The sequence below is a fragment of the Phyllostomus hastatus genome, unplaced genomic scaffold (genome assembly GCF_019186645.2).
Source record: "Phyllostomus hastatus isolate PE091 unplaced genomic scaffold, TTU_PhHast_1.1 phas_contig_40, whole genome shotgun sequence".
Lineage (NCBI taxonomy): Eukaryota > Metazoa > Chordata > Mammalia > Chiroptera > Phyllostomidae > Phyllostomus > Phyllostomus hastatus.
In genome coordinates this window covers 1,340,249-1,362,547 of record NW_025333872.1, presented here as the reverse complement: position 1 = coordinate 1,362,547, position 22,299 = coordinate 1,340,249, and the positions used below count along the sequence as shown (strand labels likewise).

At 50.7% G+C, this 22,299-nt stretch overlaps 1 long non-coding RNA gene and 1 pseudogene across 2 annotated transcripts; one reads left to right on the top strand and one right to left on the bottom strand.

Moving 5' to 3' along the window:
* Positions 1-7,166: 7,166 nt before the first annotated feature.
* Positions 7,167-20,239, bottom strand: LOC123822007. 2 transcript variants are annotated; one of them, XR_006786197.1, is made up of 3 exons: positions 20,043-20,239; positions 14,113-14,255; positions 7,167-7,734 (listed from the first exon to the last, which is right to left on the bottom strand). It is a non-coding gene; the product is annotated as an uncharacterized LOC123822007 (long non-coding RNA). The 2 variants fall into 2 exon arrangements; XR_006786198.1 differs by lacking the exon at positions 7,167-7,734 and adding an exon at positions 9,223-9,278.
* Positions 14,105-14,256, top strand: LOC123822299 (annotated as a pseudogene).
* Positions 20,240-22,299: the final 2,060 nt, after the last annotated feature.

Here is a 22,299-nt window from a genome sequence, read left to right as displayed (position 1 = left end):
TTTATTTATTTATTTATTTATTTACAGAGAGCAGGGAAAGGAAGGAGACAAATATGGATTGGTTGTCTTTTGCACGCCCCCAACTGGGGAAATGGCCCCGCAACCCAGGCCTGTGCCCTGATTGGGAATCCAATTGGCAACCTTTAGGTTCGTAGGCCAGTGCTCAGTCCACCGAGCCACACCAGCCAGAGCTATAAATTTTATTTTTACTTTCATTTTGAGGCATAACAGACTTACAGGAAAGTGCACTAATCTTTAACGCATGGTGAGGTGAACTTTTACATAGGTAATACCTGAGTGACTTCCACTCAGATGGGGGTGCAGAACATTTCCAGCTCCCTGTTCCTCCCCTGCCTCTGCCACTGGCAGTTCGTTTGCCTTTTCGTAAACTTCATATAAATGGGACCATGCCTTTCTTGTGCTGTGTGTCTGGCTCTTTCACTCATAAGCCCATGAACTTTTTCAGAAGAAATCTTATAAATACAGATCCACCATCCTTTACCTAAAATCACTGGGCCAGACAGGTTTGAGAATTCAGAAATTTTAGCAATTTAGGAAAGGGCCCAGATGAGCTCACTCTCACCGTCTGTAATAAACCCCCTCCGGCAGAGCCTGGGGCAGTGCCTGGTAAACATAAACACTTCTGAGCAAAGTCTATGAATATTCACACACCAAATGTTGTAAATAGAGGCTGCAAATAGCATCATGTCAGTTGAGGTCGGAATTTTTGCTGCCGAGTGAGTTCACATCAGGTCAGGCTTTGCAGTCAAATACCTAATGATAGAAATGCTTTTATCATGCAGTTTTCAGAGGTTTGGGGATTTTGAAACTAAGAATAAGGAAAAGTACGACCTGTTAGTTCCCCACAAGCCGTCGGCTCTGTGGGAGGCAAACTGACGGGGTAGCATGAGTTTCCAGTGCTGATAGAAGGTCACAGAAACAGCTGCCTCCGCCGCAGTGGGTACTGAGCTGGTGTGGAGCCGGGTCCGCCAGGGGCTGGGTGTCTTGGCCGCCTTGTCAGAGGGCCACCGTGAACTCCTGACATTGAAGACACATCTTTGTTGTGTACATGTGCATTTGGGCATTTTTCTGGGACCCCTGTCTTTGCTTAGGTTTTCCCAGACATCTGCTACACATATAAGGCTAAAGGCCCAGTTAGAATGTCAAAGTGGTGCCAAGTTAGAGCCCCTCGCTGTAGCCCTGGGTGTCGAAGGGACATGGGATTCTGATAACAGACTCTCAGTGACTGTGGAAGCAGGGAACAAGAAGGAGCAAGCACACAGGTTTAGGCAGGGAGAGGGAGGGGCGGCAGAAGGGAGAATTGGGATTAGGATGAGCACGAGGGGAGCCAAGATAACAATACACACAGACCACCCCCTCGGGGTTGAGCCCAGGAGAGTCCAGGGCTGGGGGTGTGCGGGGTATGTCTTCAGTTTAGGAGCCTAGGTGAAACACCTACTTTGTGCCTGGCACTGGGGATACAAAAATAAATAAGACCTGCTCCCTTTGGGGGTCTTTCCCTATTTCCCATCAAATGCCCAGGTCCTGTGTCTCATGTCCATAAAGCCCATGTAAAGGAAGGAAGGAAGGCAGTCAGCTGCCACAGTAATGTGTTCATCAGAAGCATGGATTGGGCCCTCCCTGGTATAGCTCAGTGGACTGTGAACCAAAGGGTTGCTGGTTCAGTTCCCAGTCAGGGCACATGCCTGGGTTGCAGGCCAGGTCCCCAGTGGGGGGCAGATGAGAGGCAACCATACGTTTATGTTTCTGTCCTCTTTCTCCTTCCTTTCCCCTCTTTCTAAAAATAAATAAATAAATAAATATAATCTTTAAAAAAGAAGAAGCATGGACTGGGGTTGCTGGGGTCTAGTTCCTCTCCATGACTTAGTGGTGTGACCTTGGATAAATCCTTTACTCTGAGTCTCAGTTTCCTATCTGTGGAATGGACCTAATAAGTCTACGCCTCCCTGTCTCACAGGGTGTTGTCAAGACCGAAGGAAATAACATGGCAGAAGGTGTAAATGGCAAGACCTGACCAGGGCTGGCCTGTGCTTATGATGGGCTTGTTGCGTTCCCAGACAGGGGGCCTTCCCCCGGCACCTTCGGCAGCAGCGTGTCAGTGATTGTACAGACTCATTCTACCTCTTTAGGCACCCTGGGGTACCATGGGGCTGTACGGCCTCTTGGATGAAAGTATTCTCTGCACCTCAAATGTGGTTTTATGCTCTGCTTGCAACAGCTCTTTGAAAAATAATAGTAGCTCACAGATGTTCATTACAGTGTTATTTATAGTAGTCCAAGAAGAGTTATTTTTCATGGCAATCCCCAAGGTCCAAAGGTAGGAAGTGCTCAAGAAATGCGTAAGTTAGAGGCTTGGAGACCCCACTCCTCCTGCTCTCCAATGCTCCCTTTTGTGGTAGTGGGGTAAACGCCTCACCACCCATAAAGAGGACAGAGGAGGGGGGCAAGAGCCATAGGGCCCCCAGAACCTGTGAGTTCCAAAGGACCTTTCACACTGGCAGTGGTCCTACTGCTTGGAATGCTTCTGCACAACAGAGAGGGGTGTAAGGGTGGCCACCACAGAGTGGTGCATTGAAAGTTGCCATAATGTCCACCCATTGAGGGAGGCTGAAAAAACTACGATGGATACACATGGTTTCTACACAGCCATATTAAGAATGTCGTAGAACAACAGCCTTTTCTAGGCAATGCTTCCTCCACAGATCTAAGCCTCAAGAGGATCCCTCCAGGAATTTCACAGTGAAATATGTGCAGGAAATGCCAGTCTCCTCTTTGATGATTCAGAATGCACATTACTAAATTAAAGACTCTGTGAGGTCCTCCAGGAAAGAAGCCCATGTACGTTGGCATAAGCCAGGGTGTCCCAAATAGGTGGGGAAGGACTGCCCTGTTAATAGCAACTGGCCCTGGCGTTCTGTGGGACCAGATTGGGGAGCACTGCACAGCAGACTCAAGGCGAGAGAGCAGAGCAAAAACCTCAGGTTCCAAGTCTCTGCAGCACAATTTAACCCAACACACTACCTGTGTATATGTTTGTATTTGAAAAGTTCTAGCAGGATGCATCTCAGAACTTCCATGGTGGCTGGGGTGGGGGGAATAGAGGTGATTTTTATTTCATCTTTCTTTGTTTTCATCTTTTAGCTCATTTGGGTTTTCTAAACCGCCTTTCATTACCATGTTTAACTTTCAGAATGAGTAAAGTAAAAAACTGCTAAGAAAGGGGTTGAGGGACTGCTGAAAGCTCGTCCTCAGCGCTGCTGCCCAGGAGGAGTTGGGGCCTCCTGCTCCCTGGCCGGCGGAGAGGCCAGGTCCTTATTTAGGCAGAGACATCCCGAGCTCGCATTCCAGTGGGAATCCTTCCCAGCGCATTCCTCCTGCAGCACCGCGGCGTCCAGCTGCACCCTCGCAGGGCCTCCCTCTCCTTTGGTAGCCGCCGTCCTCGCCGGCCCAAGCCCAGGCCCGCCGCACATCTGGACCTCGTTAGGGGCCGCCAGCACCAAAGCCGGCACATCTGGCCGCCGCGAGGCGGAGTGCGCGGCAGGGCAGCAAAGGGGAAGGGGCACGTCAGGACAGGGCGGCCGGGCGCTCCGCTCCGAGGCGTCTGGAAGTGGGGAGGTGGTGGGCGGCCGGCCGCAGACAGGCAGACAGGCAGACAGTGCACACTGCCTGCAGGGCCAGGCAATCCCAGGCACTCCAGGGAGTCCAGCAGAGTAGCCCCCTCGCTGGCAGGGGAGCCTGAGGCCTCAGAGGCCTCCCAGGATGAGGGGTTTAGGCCTGCAAGAAGCAGGGATTCTGGATTCCAGGCATGGTGCTTTTGCCCTCAGGGAGGCCTGGGGGCCTGCCAGGATGGGAAGCAGAAAGCAGCTACAGGGTGGCTGCAGAGAAGAAATGGACAGAAACAGGGTGCCTAGGCTTGAGGGTGTGGACTTTTGGGGCTGCAGGTTAGGAGTCAGGGTCTTCTGTGTCAGACAGAGAATACTCCTATTTGATATGAGAAAGAACAGAAGGGCAACAAGGCATGCTGGAAACGGAGCATTCCCAAGGCCTTTTCCTCACACCTGCAAGCCCAGGCCCCCTGCTCTCCCCTGTGGTGCCATTATTCGCCCCCTGTGCAGCCTGTTCCTCTAAGGCTTTAGCAGCCTTGCCCATTCTTTCCTTGAGGCATCAGCAGATGCTCCTGAAAACAGTCAACAAAAAGTACAGCCTATGGACTCAGCCCTCGCCTCTCCTCTTTGTCCTGCTGCCTCAGACCTTGCTGGCTCCATCCTGGAAGGCCTGTGCTATCACAGGAACCCACAGATTGCCTGCCTCCTCCCCACCCACTAGCCCCACCCTGCAGCAAGTGGCTTACGCACGGGCCCACACAGCCACCCTAGCGCCCTCGGAAGAACCCTCCGAAAGGCCTAGTGGGGGCCAGCTGTGAAAGTGGAAGCCAAGGACAAGGGCAGAAAGCTCAGGACTTCAACTCAACAGACGGTTCAAAATCCCACCGGTTACCCACTCTCAGCACCAGTTCCTCACCTGAAAGATGAGGGTAATTTTTTTTAAAGGACTGTTTTAAGCTGTCTGATAGAAATATGCAGTAACAGACCCTGGCTGTTGTGGCTCAGTGGATTGAGTCCCAGCCTGTGAACTGAAAGTTCTCCAGTTCAATTCCCAGTCAGGGCACATGCCTGGGTTGCAGGGACAGTTGGGGGTGTGCAAGGGGCAATAGCTCATCGATGTTTCTCTCCTTCCCTTGTCCTCTCTTTAAAAATAAATAAAATCTTTTTAAAAAATAAATATACAATAATAGTATTATATATTTCCCCAATAGAAATATAATGTAATTATAAATTAATGTGGGGGATTTTACATTTCTCATTCTGGAATCATTTTAGATTTATAGGAAAGTTGCAAAGATTGTTTGGTAAGTTCCAGTAACCCCTTCACCCGGCTTCTCCTGAGGTTAGCATCTTGCGTAACCAAGGTACATTTGCCAAAACTAGAAGATTAACATTGACACAACATTATCAACCAATGGACTTTATTTAGATTTCACCAATTTTCCCAGAACATTTGTAATTTAAAATTTTCTACTAGCTACATTAAAAAGTAAAATGAAACAAGTAAGATTGATTTTAATAATATATTTGAACTCAATATGTCCAAAATATTGTCCTGTCAGCATTCATCAATATAAAATACACTATGAATGAGATTTTTACATTTTGCTATATTAAGTTTTTGAAATCAGTGTGGATTTTACTCACAGCACATCTCAGTTTGGACACTAAATTTTCACTGGAAATTATTTTTTTAGCATTGGAAATTCTTGATCTGTAGTTAGATTTCTACAAAGCAATAGATTTACATACTCAAGTTGTCCTAAACATATTTAAAAGTTTTCTAATGACTGAATTGAGTATAAATTTTAAAATTTTATATTAAATTAAATTAAAAATTCAGTTCCTCAGTGGTACTAGCCACTTTTCAAATGCTGCACATGGCTAGTGGCTACATCCCGGACAGCTCAGATTGGAAGGATTAAAAGAGATCACTTATTCCCTTGCCAGCGTGGCTCGGTGGGCTGGGCGTCGTCCAGAAAAGGAAAAGGTCGCTGGTGCAATTTCTGATCAGGGCACATGCCTCGGTTGCCGGTTAGTCCCCCATCAATCAGGGTGTGGGACAGGGCTCTAACGTTATCATTAAAGCTTAGAGTTGCTGCTGGTAAAATTAATTTCCAATCATGTTATGGAGACTCTTGCACCCATTTACTGCCAGAGGTAATGGAAGGAAGCAGGGAAAGGTACTGGTCTGGGGAGAGAGGACAAGGGGAGGGGGCCAGATCCTTCTTAGCCCAGCCACGTTCGGGAGACTCCTCCCGCTCCATCAGCCCCTCCCCCATCTCGCATTCAGTGCTTTGGGCAGTCGTCAGAGCAGCGACCTCTGTTCGCAGGTGAGAAAACTGAGACTCCAGACAGCTGAGTTAAGAGAAATGCAGGAGCTTTGAGTTCCTACCTGGCCACCTTGTCTCATTGTGAGGTCTGGGTGCTTTTTCCCTTCCTGGGCCTCAGTTTCCCCGAATGTGTTAAGTAAATGAGATGGAAGTTGGTTTGGGTTACTGGGTCCATCTAGGGCAATGCAGAATTATTCAAATAGGGAACATTTGGCTAGCCCTCACTTCTCAGAATTCACCCAATTCTGATTTGTTATAAATAAATAGATAAAGAGAAAGAGAACTTATTATTCTATTCACAGTGGGGGCGGGGGGACCTGCCATGTAGTTAGTAATATTTTTCTCCACAGATTGGGACACCCTCTCCCAGTCGTGAGGTGCCTAGGAAACCTAATTAATTATGGACTTATGGGGCGCCACTTGTGCTAATATAGAATCAGGGCCGAGGGAGCTGGGTGTCTCAGGGGATATTTATAACGAGCTGAGGCAGTCTGGTGAGTCACTGCTCTGTTCTCCAAGAGGACACACCTGCCTCGCCTCCCAGGAGTGGGGGGCTGTTGCTCTCTGGTCAGGCCCCCTTCCCTTACAGGGCGAGGACACACACACACACACACACACACACACACACTGGGGAGCGCTGCCCTGCCCTGGGCTCCCCTGGGACACTGATTAATACAGCCCATCCCCCCGTTCCAGTATCATTTCCCAACAGCCTCCCACTTCCCAGACTGAGGCTGCCCTGTCCGCCAATGGTGCTGCAGACTCGTCGTTCCCTGGGAACATCTCATTCCAGAGGGATTCCTTCTGGGAAGGTTTACTACGGTCAAGCCCAGCTGTGCAGCTGGACTCTTGAGCAGCCTCTAGCAGGGCCAGCTCTTCCGGGAAGCAGAGAGGCAAAAGCAGAAAGGGGAGGGGAGCAAACCTTCATCGAGCCCCTACTCTGTGCCAAGCCCTAGACAGGGCGCTCGGCATCCCTGAGCTCCCTGAAGTGTCACCATAAGCTGTGTAGTGGGTCCATCACCCACACTTTATGAGCCGGGAAACTGAGACGCGGAGAAAAGTAGCTGGGAAGGAGCACACAGCTAGGAAGGGCTAGAGCCAGGGTTCCCACTCAGGCCTGCTTAACTCCAAAAACTCTTTTCTGTTTGTTTATTTTTTAGAAAATATTTTATTTATTTATTTTTAGAGAGAGGGAAAAGGAGGGACAAGGAGAGGGAGAGGAACCAACTGGGGACTGGCCTGCAACCCAGGCATGTGCCCTGACTGGGAATTGGACCAGCAACCTTTCCGTCCCCGGGACAGCACTCACCCATTGAGCCACACCAGCCAGGGACAAAACTCTTGTTTTTATAAGATCATCTCAAGCTATCAGAGTAGTGGTACAAAACACACACACACACACACACACACACACACACACACATATATACGTGTACTATGTTCACTTAACTCTCAAAATATTGAGGGTGGATCCAAACAGAAAAAGATGAAAGATCTCAGAAATAATAGTCAGAATTGATAGAGGACCAATCCCGACTCTCTGGGGCTTACAAGAAGTACATCTAAAACATAACAAGAATTCAGAAAGGTGGAGGACAGAGCCAGAGTCTGAACTGGGGATCTCGGAGGCTGCAGGATGCGCTCTCCCCTCGGCCTCCGCTGTGCCGAGTGGGCTCTCACCGAGGACGTGACTGAATGGAAGGCACTCTGACACCAGCACCAGATGATTCTCCCATGCGACCCTGGACATTCTCAGGCGACCTCAGTGTCCTCCTCTGTAAAATGAAACAATAATTCATACCTCATAGGGGTGTTATAAGAGCTAGAGACATGTTTGTGGCACCCACTGCACAGTAAAACATTAATTATGTTTATTTTTGTTGGTGTTTTACATGTGCCTGGTGTGATCTGTAAGACTGTATGGGCTGTCGCTGGCAGTCCGATAGACTATTAAACTCTTTTTCTTGTCTGTGTTTGGAGTAGGTGGAGTGTGGGGGGTGGGAGTGGGGGTGAGTCCCCTCTACCTTCCAGGGTGGAAAATCCCAGGGGTGCCCCTTGGAAAAGCCAAGGGGTGGCTCCAAGGTGACTCTTCCTATTTGTCTGCCAGCCTGACCAATCTGTCACCCAGTCTTCCATTAGGTCACACTCCTGCTCGGACTCTAACCTTGATGACTTCCTGCTGTCCGTGTGTCAGGGTCTCTCCTGCTTTCAAGGCCTCTGATGGCGTGCTTTCTGCCCTCTCCTCTGCCTGTGGATTCGCCCCTGCCGGTGAGCACCCACTTGCCCCTCCCAGCCCGGCAGGCTCTCCCCACTGTCCCACCAGGGCTGCCACTCCTCCTTTGTCATCCAGGCTCACATTCCCTTGTCTGTAATTCTGAACTCCAAACACTCTAAAAACCAGACTTTTAAAAATAAGTTGGATATAAACTCATTTGGCCACAAATCTGGTCTGCTCTGATGTAAGGTTATTTAAAGTCTTTATTATGTCTCACGCTGCTCATACATTTTGCCACAGAAACTTTGCTGTGCCTAATTAAGGGCGCTGCCCCAGACCCCGCTGGGGTGTCCTGTCGTGTCAGCACACGCATGTTGTGACTGTTCTGAAAGACAGAAAGCTCTGCAAACCCACAGGCGTCTGACCTCAGGGCTTCGGGCAAGGGCCTGCGCCTGCAGTCACAACAGCCTAAGGCCCGCCCTGTGCAGGCCCTGGAGGTCCTCATCGCCCACCCTACTTGCAACCTTGGAAGGTGAACATTAGCCCCTCCAGTTTACAAATGAGGCCAAAGAACAGACAGCCGGGAAAGTGGCCAGGCCCTTCTGAGGGCCCAGCTTCCTGCTCTCCATCTCTCCTCGGTACCAAGTTCCTCTCCTGTCCTCATGCACTACCCCCCTACTCCCCCATCCTCTGTCCCTCTGACACCCCTGGGACATGTGAGCACAAGAGTGCCTTATCTGGCAGTATTTATTCAGGGCTTCTCAATGTGCACGCAAAATCTGAAGATACTGGTTCAGACTTAATAGTCCTGGGGGTGGTACTCTGTATTGCTGACAAGCTCCCAGTTGCTGTCAGGCCCCACCTTGAGGAGTAAGGGGCTAGAGACAAGTGGAGATACAGCGTTGAATAAGACTCAATCCCTGCCCTGACCAGCATGGCTCAGTTGGTTGGTGTGTTGTCCCGTACACGGGAAGGTTGCGGGTTCGATCCCCAGTCATGGCACATACCTAGGTTGTAGGTTCAATCCCAGGTTGGGACACCTATGGGAGGCAACCAGTCAATGTTTCTCTCTTCCTTCCCCTCTCACTCTCCCTTCTTCTCTCTCTAAAATTGATACAAATATATATATTTTAAAAAAGACTCAATCCCTTTTGTCATCACTCTCATGTACAAGAGCTCTCTGTGTACCTGAGCCAGAGGTGGGTGCAATTACTATCCTCATTTGACAGATGAAGAAACAAGCACAGAGAGGTTAACTAACTTGGCCAAGGTCACACAGCTCACAAGGCACAGAGCCAGGACTTCAACCTGGTGAGCCTGGCTCCGAGAGTGCTTGCTGTTAACTACCGCATGGCACACGAGTCGGAGACACGGACCTGGCAGAGCTGTGTGACGAGCCGATTGCTGCAGGCAGGACTGGCAGTAGCAGAGCACAGGGTGAAGGCCGGGCTCCTTGTTAATGCATGGTGAATTTTCAGGGTAACTGACACTCTCCCCTTTAAACACCCAAGCCTATTTTCTTCAGAAGATCTTTCCAACTGGACTGTACATCGTCCTGCTATGTGTACTTTAACCTTTCCTTGAGGACTCGGGCCACTGTTATGATTGCCAATGTTTGTAGCCACAGCAGGTCCTCGAGTGGAGTCACGTCGTCCAATGTTATTTTGTTATAACTTTGATGAGGTGCCGTAGGCACTTGACTCTTGTTTATATGTCGTTTCACTTAAAGTCGCAGAACTTATTGACGGCGTCGAGGACTTCACTGTGTTCTAAAATATTAATTCTCAAACCATTAGCTTTCAGTTTCTCAGAGTTCTTCCTATGCATGCTTCCTATACACCGTGGGCTGAGAAACCAGACGACCAACCTCGTCAGAATTCTGTGTGGAGTAAGGTCTACAGGTGCAGAGTGAGGCTAGAACAGTTTCTTTAAGACAAACAGGCCTTAGCTTTTGCACATGGAATTTATGAGATTCAGTTTGGTTGCTCATTTACATGTTTTTGCTTATTTCCTGGTTCATGGTTGTGTATTGAGAGCTGAAGGAATCGGATAGGCACGCTTTATGTCTGATTTACAAGCTGGAATGTGATCGGACTTCCAGGGCAGTATTTCAAAGCTGTCTGGAGTCTTTATTCTGTACTCTGAGGTGGGATGTGGGCCTCTGAATTTTGAAAATGGCATTTGGAACCACCAGCACTTACTGAGCACCTACTGTATGCTCGCATGTGCTGGGCACTATGCACAGGAAAACGTGCGAGCCCAGTCCTCACGCATTACAACATCAAACTGAGTGGACAAGCTGCCGCACAGGAAGCCTCCCTCGCCTGCAGACAGAGAGGGCCGGTAACAGCGGTGCTGTGGCACAGTGAGCACGTCTGCAAGAGCGGCCTGGCGTCAGCAAACCGATCTCTGAGTTCCTACTCCCCGAACCGCCAGCACACTCATATCCTCTCTAAACATCGGTTTCCCCATCTGTAAAATGGGGATAACCCTCTCTCCCTCCCATGGCCGTGATGAGAGAATGCCTGGGAAAGTGCCACGTAAACTGTAAAGTGCTGTCCACACGTGTACAGTGAGACTCCTGCAGGCTGCAGGGAAGACTGACCCACTCCGGGTACTTCCGGCGATGAGGCTTTACTGTAAGGTTGTGCTGGGGAGGTAGGGAGACTGCAGGGGGCTCATCAGACAGAGAGCAGCCCTCCAGGATGACTGGACCCTGGTGCTGGAGCCCTCGGCTGCTTACACCCAACCCAATTATGGACTCTCTGTCTCTTGGCTTCTGATGCCTCCTGGCTCCTGCTTGCTACCTTCTCCTCATGTAGTCCTTACCTTCTGCCCCCTTAACTGTCCTCTGCTTTTCAAGCAACCTGGTGAGAGAGAGCTGGCATGGTGAGCCACTTTTCAATAAAAAGTGAAAAGTGGCTCACCATGCCGGTCCCCACGGGCAGGGTGTTAATGCTGTGCTCCCCCCTCTGTGCCCTTTACGCACATCCAGTCTGTAAACCACTGCTTGCGTGGTAGCCACACCTTGGCCTGGGCTGTTGTAGCTGGAGCTCTGTGCCCAGCAGCACAAGGTTAGGGCCGGCGGGTGTGGTGCCCACGGGGAGGGCAGTGCACACTGTTCACTGCGGAATTTGAGCTGTTGTTATGGAGGGAGGACCTCGTTGAGGCAATTCATCTGGCCAGCAAGCAGCACCTGCCTGTCATGTCTCACGTGCCACTCAGTAGGGGCCAGCCACAGGGCACATTGTGCAATCGGGGAAGGCCACCGTGTCCCAAGTCTCCACGTTCTGCAGGTTTCTCAGGTGGATGACAGTCTTCTCAGTGACCCCTGCTCCAGGCTCTGGCTTCTCTGTGTGTGCCCCCCAGTCCTGTGTCTAGAACCTGTGCACAGGGTGCTGCTTGCAGCATTGGACGTGGTAGAGAAGAGTTAGAACCTGCTTCCGTGTCCAGCAGTGGGGGATTAGTGACCGATATTTGGTAGATTTAAATGACAGAGTGCACATAGGCATGAAGAGTTGCATGATCAAAGGACACTAACGACACGGTGTAACAGTGAGGTGCCAAGTTGGCATTATGTACGTGTGCACGTGAGCGGGTGTGTGTACGTTTACCTACATGTGTCATTTACATAGGGAAGAGACTGGAGGTTTTATGTAAAAAGTGTTAGTAGAGGTTATCTCCGGGCGACATTTTATGAGCAAATTTTGTTTGCTTATTTATGCTCTTCTCTTTTTCTACATTTTCTACAACAAATACATTATTTTTATAGTCAGGAAAAAACCCCATAAATATCATTAAAAAACAAACAACCAACCAAACCCTATCCTCAGAAAAGAAAATTATAACTCATTTCTCTTCCACACACTTGAAGATTCAGTTCCTAAGAGGGGGAACTATATTTTCTGGGAAAATGAAATTTTTCATTAAAGATCTGACACGCAGTCCTGCCTGGTGTGGCTCAGTTCATTGGGTGTCATCCTGTAAAGCCAAAAGTTGCTGGTTCGATTCCCAGTCAGGGCACATGCCTGGGTTGAGGGCCAGGTCCCCTGTTGCGCGTGCGAGAGGCAACCAATTATTGTTTCTCTCTCACATCGATATTTTCCACCCTCTTTAATTCCCTCCCTCTTCCTCTCTCTAAAAGTAAGTAAATGAAAACTTAAAAATAAAAAAAGGTCTGACGTTCTGCCGGCAGAATGCAACCTAATGGGGAGGTATGGAGGGCAGCGGGTGTCCTTCTCGGTGGCCCTCTGGGAAGGCTGTAACAGCAGCCAGAGGTCAGGGAGGTAGGAGTGTCCAGAGTGGACAGAGCCAGGACACTTCCCAGACAGATCACCTTGTCACCAACATATTTAAAAGGAACTGGAGTGAAATGGACATTTATGTTGTCAGTTACAGCACTGACCGAGTTTTTGTTTCCCTTCAGGGAAAATCACTGCCCTCTCTCTCCAAAGGGAAGAGAAGGAGAGAGAAGGAGCCTTAGCAAATGCTATCAAACTGTCACCAGGGATGACCTCTGGGAGTGTGGGGGAGGGGTGAGGTGGGAGGGGAGAGATGAGGGCATTTGCCTTTTACCTTTGCCTTTTATACAGTTAAAAAAAAGAGAGCGTCAGTGGGATGTGGGTTTTTGGTAGTCTTCAATTTTTTTATTGTGAACACAAGATACCTTTGTAATCAGGAGAAAAATGTCATAATGAAAGGACCAACCTGTGGTTGGCTCCTGGGTGGCCATCCCGCTGTTCCCACCTGCAGGCCACCCACCACCCTCACTCTGGGGCCGAATCTTTGGGCTCAAAGCTGCCCACACTTGGCAGGGGATGGGAAACAGGGCCAAGGGCAAGCAGCCTGGGTCCTCCATTCTGCCATCCCGGCCCCTCTGGGCAAACCTGGTCAACTCATTTCGAGTTCATGGTCTTAGCTGTTTCCCCAAGCTTGACCCCATGTGTGCCTCCCTGCCCTCTGCCAGCTGCCAGGCCTCCCTACTTTGCTGGACTCCAGCCTGACCCCTTCTGACCAGCACTTTCCTGGGGCTGGGACTGCCCAGGCATTTCGCTCATGGCTGCTTGGTGCCTGGCTGAGAATTCAAGGCTGCAACTGCCATCTCAGGGAGCTGCGCCTGCAGCTTTCACAGGGACTGTCAGGAGTTTACTCGTCCTTGGAGACAGAGCAAGGCTCACCCTCTCAGTCAGCAGGTGAGCACAGCATGCGATCCACGGAGAGCCCTGGGTGAGAGAGGGTGCCCCGCCCTAACTCCATGAGGCCATCTGCCACAGCATCACAGACGTGGGGTCCTGAGACACCTGTCCATTCGTGCCTCCTGTAAGTGTAATCCCAGCCGTGGGACTCTGAGTGCATCCCTCTGAGCTGCGCCTCCCTGCTCTGTAAAATGGAGATGATAATGACGTTTTCTATCCAGGGACTCCATCAGGAGCAGATAGGTTAATGTAGGTGAAAACGCTTTGTGAGGTGAAAGTGCTCAAATGGTATTTTCTGTGAAAACCCATTCTGGCATTTTGAGAAGTTTTTAAAAAAACCCCAACTAGCTCCCAAGTGTTTGTTAACTCACTAACTACGCGTGCTCAGTGCTCAGCTCAATTCCCCGAGCGAGTCAGGAAATGGAAGGTGCGTGTGGCTTGTCACCAAGGAACTTGGGCTCAACTGGGCAAATGGAGCACTCACATTAAAAGTTCATTTGCTTTCTGTTCAAGATTGGAAGCTTCAACGAGGGAATCCTCCGCCAGCCCTGTGGGCGAGGGGCCGGGCAAGCGCCGACAGTTCCCGCAGAGGTAGACACACCTGAGCACAAACTGGGGCTCTTCCCCTCACCACGTTCCCTGAGAGTGTGAGCCGGTTTCTCTCACTGGGCCTCAGTTTCTCTGGATGTGGAAAGAAAACTGTGATGGCTACCACATTAAATGGCACTGAGAATTATACTTACCTGGCAGGGGAGATACCAGGTGGTTTTCCCAGGGCGAGGCTTGTCCATTGCACTCTGGCTGTGCTGACCCCTGCGATTCCCCCAAATGTGGGAGACTCGACTGCATAATTTGTGTTAGTGGGGGGCTGCATTTGCTTTCTCCCCTGACAAAAAATACAAATAAATAAATAAATAAATAAGTTGTGGTGAGAATTAAAGAAAACAATGCATATCAAGTAACTGCCTTGGACAGTATTATAAATACCTCTAAAGTGAGGAACTCAACAAGGTTCCCCCCTTTTTAAAATTTTTATTTTTAATTATGGTAAAAACCATAAAATTTATCATCTTAACCATTTTTAAGTGTATACAGTTCAGCAGTGTTAAGTATATTCACATTATTATGCAATAAATCTCTATAACATTTTTACCTTGCAAAACTAAAACTCTATACCCATTAAATAGTAATTCCTCATTTCCCCCTCCACCAAGTTCTCAGTCGCCACCATTCTACTTTCTGTTTCTATGAACTTGACCACTTTCGTTACCCCCATAGGTGGAATCATGCAGTAAATTTGTCCTTTTGCGTCTGGCTCACTTCACTTAGCATAATGTCCTCCAGGTTTGTCTATGTTGTAGTGCATAACATGTAGTAGCATCTCCTTCCTTTTTAAGGTTGAGCAATATTCCATTGTATGTATAGGCCATGTTTCATTTATTCATCTTCAGTGGACACTTAGATTGCTTCCACCTCTTAATGGAATTGTAGATAACACTGCAATGAATGTGAGTTTGCAAATATCCCCTTGAGACCCTACTTCTAACATTTTTAAAGATTTTATTTATTTACTTGTAGAGAGAGGAGGAGGGAGGGAGAGAAGAGAAGGGAGGGAGAAACAGAGGGAAAGAAACAGCAATATCCGAGAGAGACATTGACCAGTTGCCTAGTGCACACCCCCAGATGGGGACCTGGCCTGTGACCCAGGCATGTGTCCTTACCAAGAATCGAACCAGCGGTCTTTTGGCTCTCAGGTCAGAGCTCAATCCACTGAGCCACACCAGCCAGGGCTAATTCTTTTGGATATATATCTAGAATGGAGATTGCTGGATCATATAGTAGTTCTATTTTTTAATCTTTTGAGGAACCACCATACTGTTTTCTACTATGTTACAATCTATTTCTTTACATCTATAGTTCCAATTTCTTTACATCTTTGTCAACACTTCTATTTTTGTTTTTGTTTTTGTTTTTTTAAAGAGTAGCCATCTTAATGGGGGTGAGGTAAACAGGGTTTCTTTTTGCAAAACTATTGAAATTTGTTTTCACCACTCCAGTAATCTCCTAATAAGTCTGATTATGGGATTGACACCACATTTGGTCAAAGGAGTGTGTTTCCTCGGTGATTCTCGCAGAGCCCAGCAAAGCTGGCAGGGTGCCAGCGCTGTCGACCTGCTGAGAGCTGGGTGCCCGTGCCCTTCGTCTGCGGAGGGCGCAGGAGCTGTGAAGGCAGGCCAAGTCTGCCACTGTATTTGCTTTGGCAGAAAAGATGCCACCAAAGCAACAAGGCACTCGCCTGGATGGCCAGATTTTCTGTGTGGCCGCTGTCACCCTTCCCAGTGGCCTCTCACCACCGTTATCTTGCTTCTGTCATGTCTCCCCAAGGTTACCTTGGGGGCAGAACTTGTTGGGAAGTTTAAAGCCAGGTCTGTTCGGCTCTATTGAGCAGACTCTGGGGGAAGGGCCTTGAGGCACAGTGGGCGGCAGGTGAGGAGGTGGCCTGCACTGGGTGCTGTGCAGCTAGAGGAGGTCCCTGCACTCGGGAAGCTGGATAGAAAACTCAGGTGCTGCCCAAGAGAAAGAGACAAGCAAGAGAAAATTCCAGATAGGAGGCTCTGCAGAAAAAGAATACTAGACGACTCTTAGGGGTATAGCTGAGCAGGGCTTGCAGCGTTTCCCAAAAAGAGACTGCGTTGTAAAGTCAGGAGACCCAGGGTCAAACCCGACCAGGCTGCACCACTGTGTGGTCTTGGGCAAGCTGTGGAAACTCTCTGAGCCTCACTTTCCTTACCTGTGAAATGGGAACAGAAATTCACACTCAGTAAACTGTTGTGATTAGTATTGTTTATCAAACAGCTCTTGTTTGTGTAGCACCCCTTATAAGCACGCAGACCTTGGTTAAAAACCTAGATCTGCTCCTTATTAACTGTGGGACCCAGACCAGCTGCTAACCTCCCTGGGCCTCAGTCCTCTCACCTTTAACACGGGGATGATAAATAGGAACGATAATGCCCATCTCCCCAGGCTGATGCAGGTGTTGATGAAGTATCACACAGTGCTTTCGTGCAACAAATGTTCGTGACATGCCTACTATGTGCCAGCACTCTGCTGGGGGCTGGAGATCAAGGATGAATTAGACTAGCCCTGCCTTCAGGAAGGCATCTTTAGTGGTAACAAAACAGCTCATTTTAATACTGAGATGGGGAAGGCTGGAGAGCAGGGCTGTCCGCAGAGTAAATGCCTTTACATAGAGTAAAAGCAGCTGTGATTCAAGCATGGCGGAGCTGATGGGGAGCGGGCATCGCTTGGTTCCAGCCCTCTCCTGATGCCTGCCCTGTGTTTCTGGACTCCTGCATGGCTCTTTGGCCTCAGAGGAGCCCTGCATTCTGTCAGTTCCTTCTTCCCAGTGCAGATGGGAGGGGTGTCCTCAGGCTTTGAACCCATCTTGGTGCCTCCAGGCCAGAGAAGAGTCTCCACACAGCTCGTGAGTGGACAGGTCTCTGGTTTCACAACAGGAATGATGGTGCCGTCGGTGTGAGGGCAGCCATTGGTGGCCAGGGTGGCCTGTGGCTCTGGAAGAACGCTGGCCTGGCGTCTTGGGGCCGGGAGGGAGGGTGGTTTTCCTGCCCAAAAGGTCTCCCAAGAGACCCACTGCTGACTCTCCATCCCTCATTCTCCCTGGGAGAGTGTCCTGGGCACACTTTTCCTGACTCCTACCCAGCTGAGCGCTCACAGGAGCAGGCACACTGGTGGGGGCTGCTTTCAGCCACCCCGCCACCCCAGTCGGTCCAGCGTGTGCCTGCTGCCTGTGTGCGGCACATTTCTCTCTGTTCAGCTCCCAGCCTCCTAGCCCCAGGAGTGACCCTGCTCCTGTCACCGGAGGCATGTGGGAGACCGACAGGGCAGGGGTGGCCGAGATGGTCTCTTGTCAAAGTAGTCAGAGCAGGAGAGCATAAAAGCTGGGCTGGGTGCCCTGGCTGAGCCCAAAGAACGCAGGACTGGCACATGGTGGTGTGGCTGGCCCCAGCGGCAGTCCCGCAGAGGGGCTGCCTGGGCCAGCTCTTCTTCCCGCATGCAGAGGGAGGCTCGTGAACCAGCCACCCAGTGTCTCCTCCTCCTCCAAGCCTGTCACCGTTTCCACACACACAGCAGGGTCTGTGGGGGTGGAGGCTTTTTCCAGACATGTATTTAAGTGAGGAGAGAAAACAAGGCGAGTCGCCCAGGATTTGCCAAATCAGTAGGCAGGAACGCAACCCAGGAAGGAGGCCAAAAATAAGACGCCAGCGAGGGTCACCCTCTTCTCCTGAGCAACAGCCTGCACTGAACACACTATAATCACACTTTTGTTGGAGTCTGACCCTTGATCCCAGGGCATCGGTCTCCTGGTCAGAAGGTAGCAGAGCCCTGCCTGTGGGCAGTGAGCAATGGTGAGTCAGGGAAATCGCAAGGACACAGGGAACACCCCCGAGTCACCGGGGACAGGCCCTGCTTCCCCCTGCTGGTCAGGGAGCCAGGAGTTCTGGCCCCACCGAAGAGGAGGAATTTCTCAAGAACTGTGGCAAAATTCAACGGGATCTTTCAGAGGAAGCAGTAGGCTTTGGATTTTTTTGGGGGGGGAAAATTGTTCAGATTTTTTCACCTTTATATCTATTTATGAATTAGTTCCTTTTCTCCTTTAGCTCCAAAGTATATTTATCTCTGTATTCTTTTGGGGGCATTTGTTACCTCATGCTCCAAAGAGCAAATAATGACAGTAATAACAGGGCTGACATTTATTCAGTCCTCACAACATGCCAGGTACTGGCTTCCCCACAGATTTGTGTCTCCTCCAATCTAAGGCTCCACTAGCCTTCAGGTACACCATGATTTATGTGCCGCTGATGAATGCACGACATGTTGTTGGCTTTAAGGCTCACCTGATTTCAGAACTGTCAAAAAGGGAATCTTAGAATCAATAAAACGCAGTAACTAATGCTCAGTTGCCATCGTGCCCCACAGAGGGGCACACCGAGGAACAGAGAGGCTGAGCACATCCATCCCGATGTCGCGCAGCAAGTACGTGGTGGAAAGGGGATCGAACCCAGAGCTGGGCTCCGAAGCCTGTGCCATCTTGTGTGAGTGAGTGACATCTGTTCATGGGCAGGGCACAGGGAAGGACACACAGTGAAGAGGGAGAGTGGGACCTCCCCCTCCACTCCCTCCTCCCCCCCAGGCCCAATGTTGAAACCTGCTCTTGCTGCTGCACTCACTCCCAGCAGCGGGCACCCTGGGTCTGTGCTGCCTCACGTCTCTCTTGCCCCTGCTTGGACTATTGCAGCAGCCTCTTAGCTGTCACCCTCCTCCAGCCGCCCCCCACCAACACACATGGAATGAGGGTCATCTTCCCAAAATGTGAATCTGATTGTTTGACTCTGTTCCAAACCCTCTGAGGTGTCCAAACCCTAGCAAGCATTTGTTCATTCACTTGGCCATGTCAGCCCCTGCTCTGTGCCAGCTTCTGAGGGTACAAAGGTGACGAAGCCCGATGTGGTCCACGGCCATGGTCTCCTGCGGAAGCGAGGCCCTCAGTGGGCACGTGTGATCCAGTGTGAAAATGCCTCAATGGGACACGCTGGGCCCATGCGGGGAGCCCCTGATCTGCAAACTCAGAGACCACTTTGTGCAGGATGAGCGGGGATTCACCAGGCAAAGAACAGCAGGAATTCCCAGGCAGAGGGAAGAGAGATTGGAGGAGAGTATCAGATCTGTCCCTGATGAATCTGGAAGGACAGGCTTGGGGGAGGGAGACAGCTGGACAAAACTCTCACTGGTCCCTCCTTCCTTTTTCAGCCTCTACTCCCCTTTCCCCACCTCTTTCCCCCCTTCTTTTTACAACATCCCTGTGCAGTAGGTAGGTACCCGTTTCCCCAGCAGGCACCTTCCCCCTCAGGCATCCTCCACAGGCAGCAACCCTCCGCTCCGCAAACTCATCCTTCCAGACCCTCCCCCATGAGAACACCCCTGACCCGAGACTTATCTCCCTGAGCTCTGAGCCAGGCAGAAGCCTGGGGACCTTGTCTCAGTTTCCACATGGGGTCTGGGGAGTATTCTGACAAAATTCAGCTGAGTAAAAGCCAAAGTTCTTACAAAGGCCTTTATGCCCCTGCATGGTCTAGACCACCCCTGCCTCTTCGACCCTACCTTCCACTGCTCTCCCCTTCGCCAGGACGGCTGCTGCACTACCGGTCCCCTTGCTGGTTCTTAGATACCTGTCCTCTGCATTCCTACCCCAGGTCCTTTGCACTTGCTGTTCCTGGTACACATTTTCCCTCCCTTTTTTGTGCAGCTCCCTTATTCGTCTTCATCTTCATCAGATTCTGCTCCAGTATCTCCTTGGAGAGGTCTACCCAGACACCCTATTTAAAATTGCAACCGATTAGCCCTGACTGCGTAGCTGAGCTGGTTTCAGCATCGTCCCAATACCCCAAAGTTTCAGGTTCGATCTCTGGTTAGGGCACGTACAAGAAGCAACCAATGAGTGCATACATAAGTGGAACAGCAAATCCATGTTTCTCTCTCTCGCTCCCTTACTTTCTCTCTCTCAAATCAATTAAAATAAAATAAATAAATAAAAATAAAATAAAAACCCTCATCTCACACTTTTTATTGCTTTATTTTTCCTCATCGCACTCACCTTCTTCAAGAGCCTCTGACTCCCTTACTTGTTTCCCGTCTGTCTTTCCCCACGAGGATGTCTGTCCCCACACTGTAGGGTCTGGGTCCGCCTGGGTCATCTCCCTGCGCCCCCAGCACCTAGCACAGCACCTGACACACGACAGGTGCTCAATCACGCTTGTTGGCTGAATGAATGAATTCTGAGTTCTGACTGTGTCTGGCAGGCTCTGCCCCGGAGCCCGGGAGGGCGGAGGGCTGAAGAAAAGGAGTCTTGGCCGCTCCAGGGGGCCGGCGGAGCTGGTTCTGGAGGGCAGTGGGGCAGGCCCCTGACAGTCAGGTGAGTCCTGGGTGAATCACTGCTAATGAGACGGTGAGGGCCACGCCAAGCTGCTTCCCACACAGGCGGCCGGCAGGTCACTGCCTGTCGCCGAGAAACTCGTCAGTAGGGATTGAACGGGACCCTGGGCTGGGGCAGGAGGAAGTGCCTGCCTCCCCTTACGGCCCCACCCATTCCTGAGGACTGAGTCGGCTCACCTGGGTGCCCCCACCCCCAGGTCTTGGCAAGATGCTGGTTTCTCAGCCTTGGCTCTGAGAAGAGTTCCTTCCTAAAAGGAGTTTCGCTCGATGCGTCCCACACCCCTCCCGGGCTGGGCCTGCTTGTCAGCTGGCCCTGTCTGGGTCACCGAGCCTGCGGAGGGCAGGCAGCCGGGCCTGGCAAACCCCGACAGCCCTGGGCAGCCCTAGGGAGAGTCGGTTGGCCAGTCTGGTCGGTTGACCAGAGTTTATTAAGTGTGAGGATAGGATCAATGGCTTGTTTGTTTGTTTGTTTGTTTGTTTTTCATCCTCACCTGAGGACATGCTTCTTGATTTTATAGAGAGAGGGGGAGGGAGGGAGAAAGAGAGGGAGAGAAACATGGATGTGAAAGAGGAACATCGATTTGTTGTCTTTCATAGGCACCCCAACTGGGGATTGAACCTGCAACCCAGGCATTCCTGACTGGGAATCAAACCTGTGACCTTTTGGTTTGTGGGATGACACCCAAACAACTGGGCCATACTGGCCAGGGAGGATTAGTGGGGCTTTTAAGGCCTAACTGGACAGTATGAAGTGGCCTTCAGGACCACACTCCACCTGCCCCACTGGGGCCTCGGGCCCACCACAGCACCGTCAGGACAGGCGTCAATTTCTGTGAGTCTCCATTTCCTCACCGGCAGGGTGCTGCAAAGCCTCCTGCCCCCGGGGCAACTACGGGGCTGGGATGAGATCATGGGTAGACACAGCAAGGAATGCAGGTGGGTAGCCAGGCCTCCACCCGCAGCCCAGAAGACATGGCTGATGCAGCCGACGTCGGGGAGGAAGCTGGCAGGTGCTGTCCCAGAGTGAACGCAGCCGGTCCTTCATTTCTCCCTCCCTGTGCCTCAGGTCAGTGCCCTCAAGCCCCCCACAGGCCCTTCTGCCCCAGAACCCAAAGAGCCCCTAACTGTGTTGCCTTATTCCAGCCCTCTGTCCCTCTCTGAATTCCCCACCCTTATTTATTCGTACCATAGTAACCATCTACAGCTTTTAACAAATAGATTTGTTTATCAGTCATCAGGTGTCCAAGGGGCACTGCCCAGCTGCCAGGCACAGATCCCGATGGATGGATGCAGTGATGATGAGGCCTAACCTCTGATTCGAGGACGCACAGTCTAGGGGTGCTCAGAGAAGGGAGTGGGGGTGGGTGAGGGTGAGTTTTGGGTAGAGCCTCGTGCAGAAGCTGCAGCTTGAGCAGAGTTGTCTTTGTGCTTTGCTGACATATTTGTCATTTAATCCTCACGAGAGCCCTGCAATGCTAGCAGCACAGGTATCATCATGCCCATTTTATAGATGACAAAACCAAGGTTCAGGAGGCAGGAGTGTACCTGGACGATCTGAGGAGGGCTGGGAAGCTGAGTAGGTGAGGGAGGGAGTGGTAGAGAGTGGGATCAGGAAGGTAATGGCAGGGGTGGGGCATGTGTCCTAACGGCCTTGCCAGTCAGTGAAGCCTTTCCCCCCACCCCACCCCACCCCAGTGGGATGGGAGCCATCAGAGGGTTTTGAGCTGGGGACTAACTTCACCTGTGTTTAAAAAAGACTCTCTCTGGCTACCGTGGAGAACAGACTGGCATGGGGTAAGGAATGGGAGAGGCAGGGAGATGAGGAGGGGCTGCTGAGTCTCCCAAGCAGAGATGGGCCAGGCTGGTGCTGGAGGAGTGGTCACGTCTGAGATGTGTTTGCAGGGAGCCCAGCAGCATTG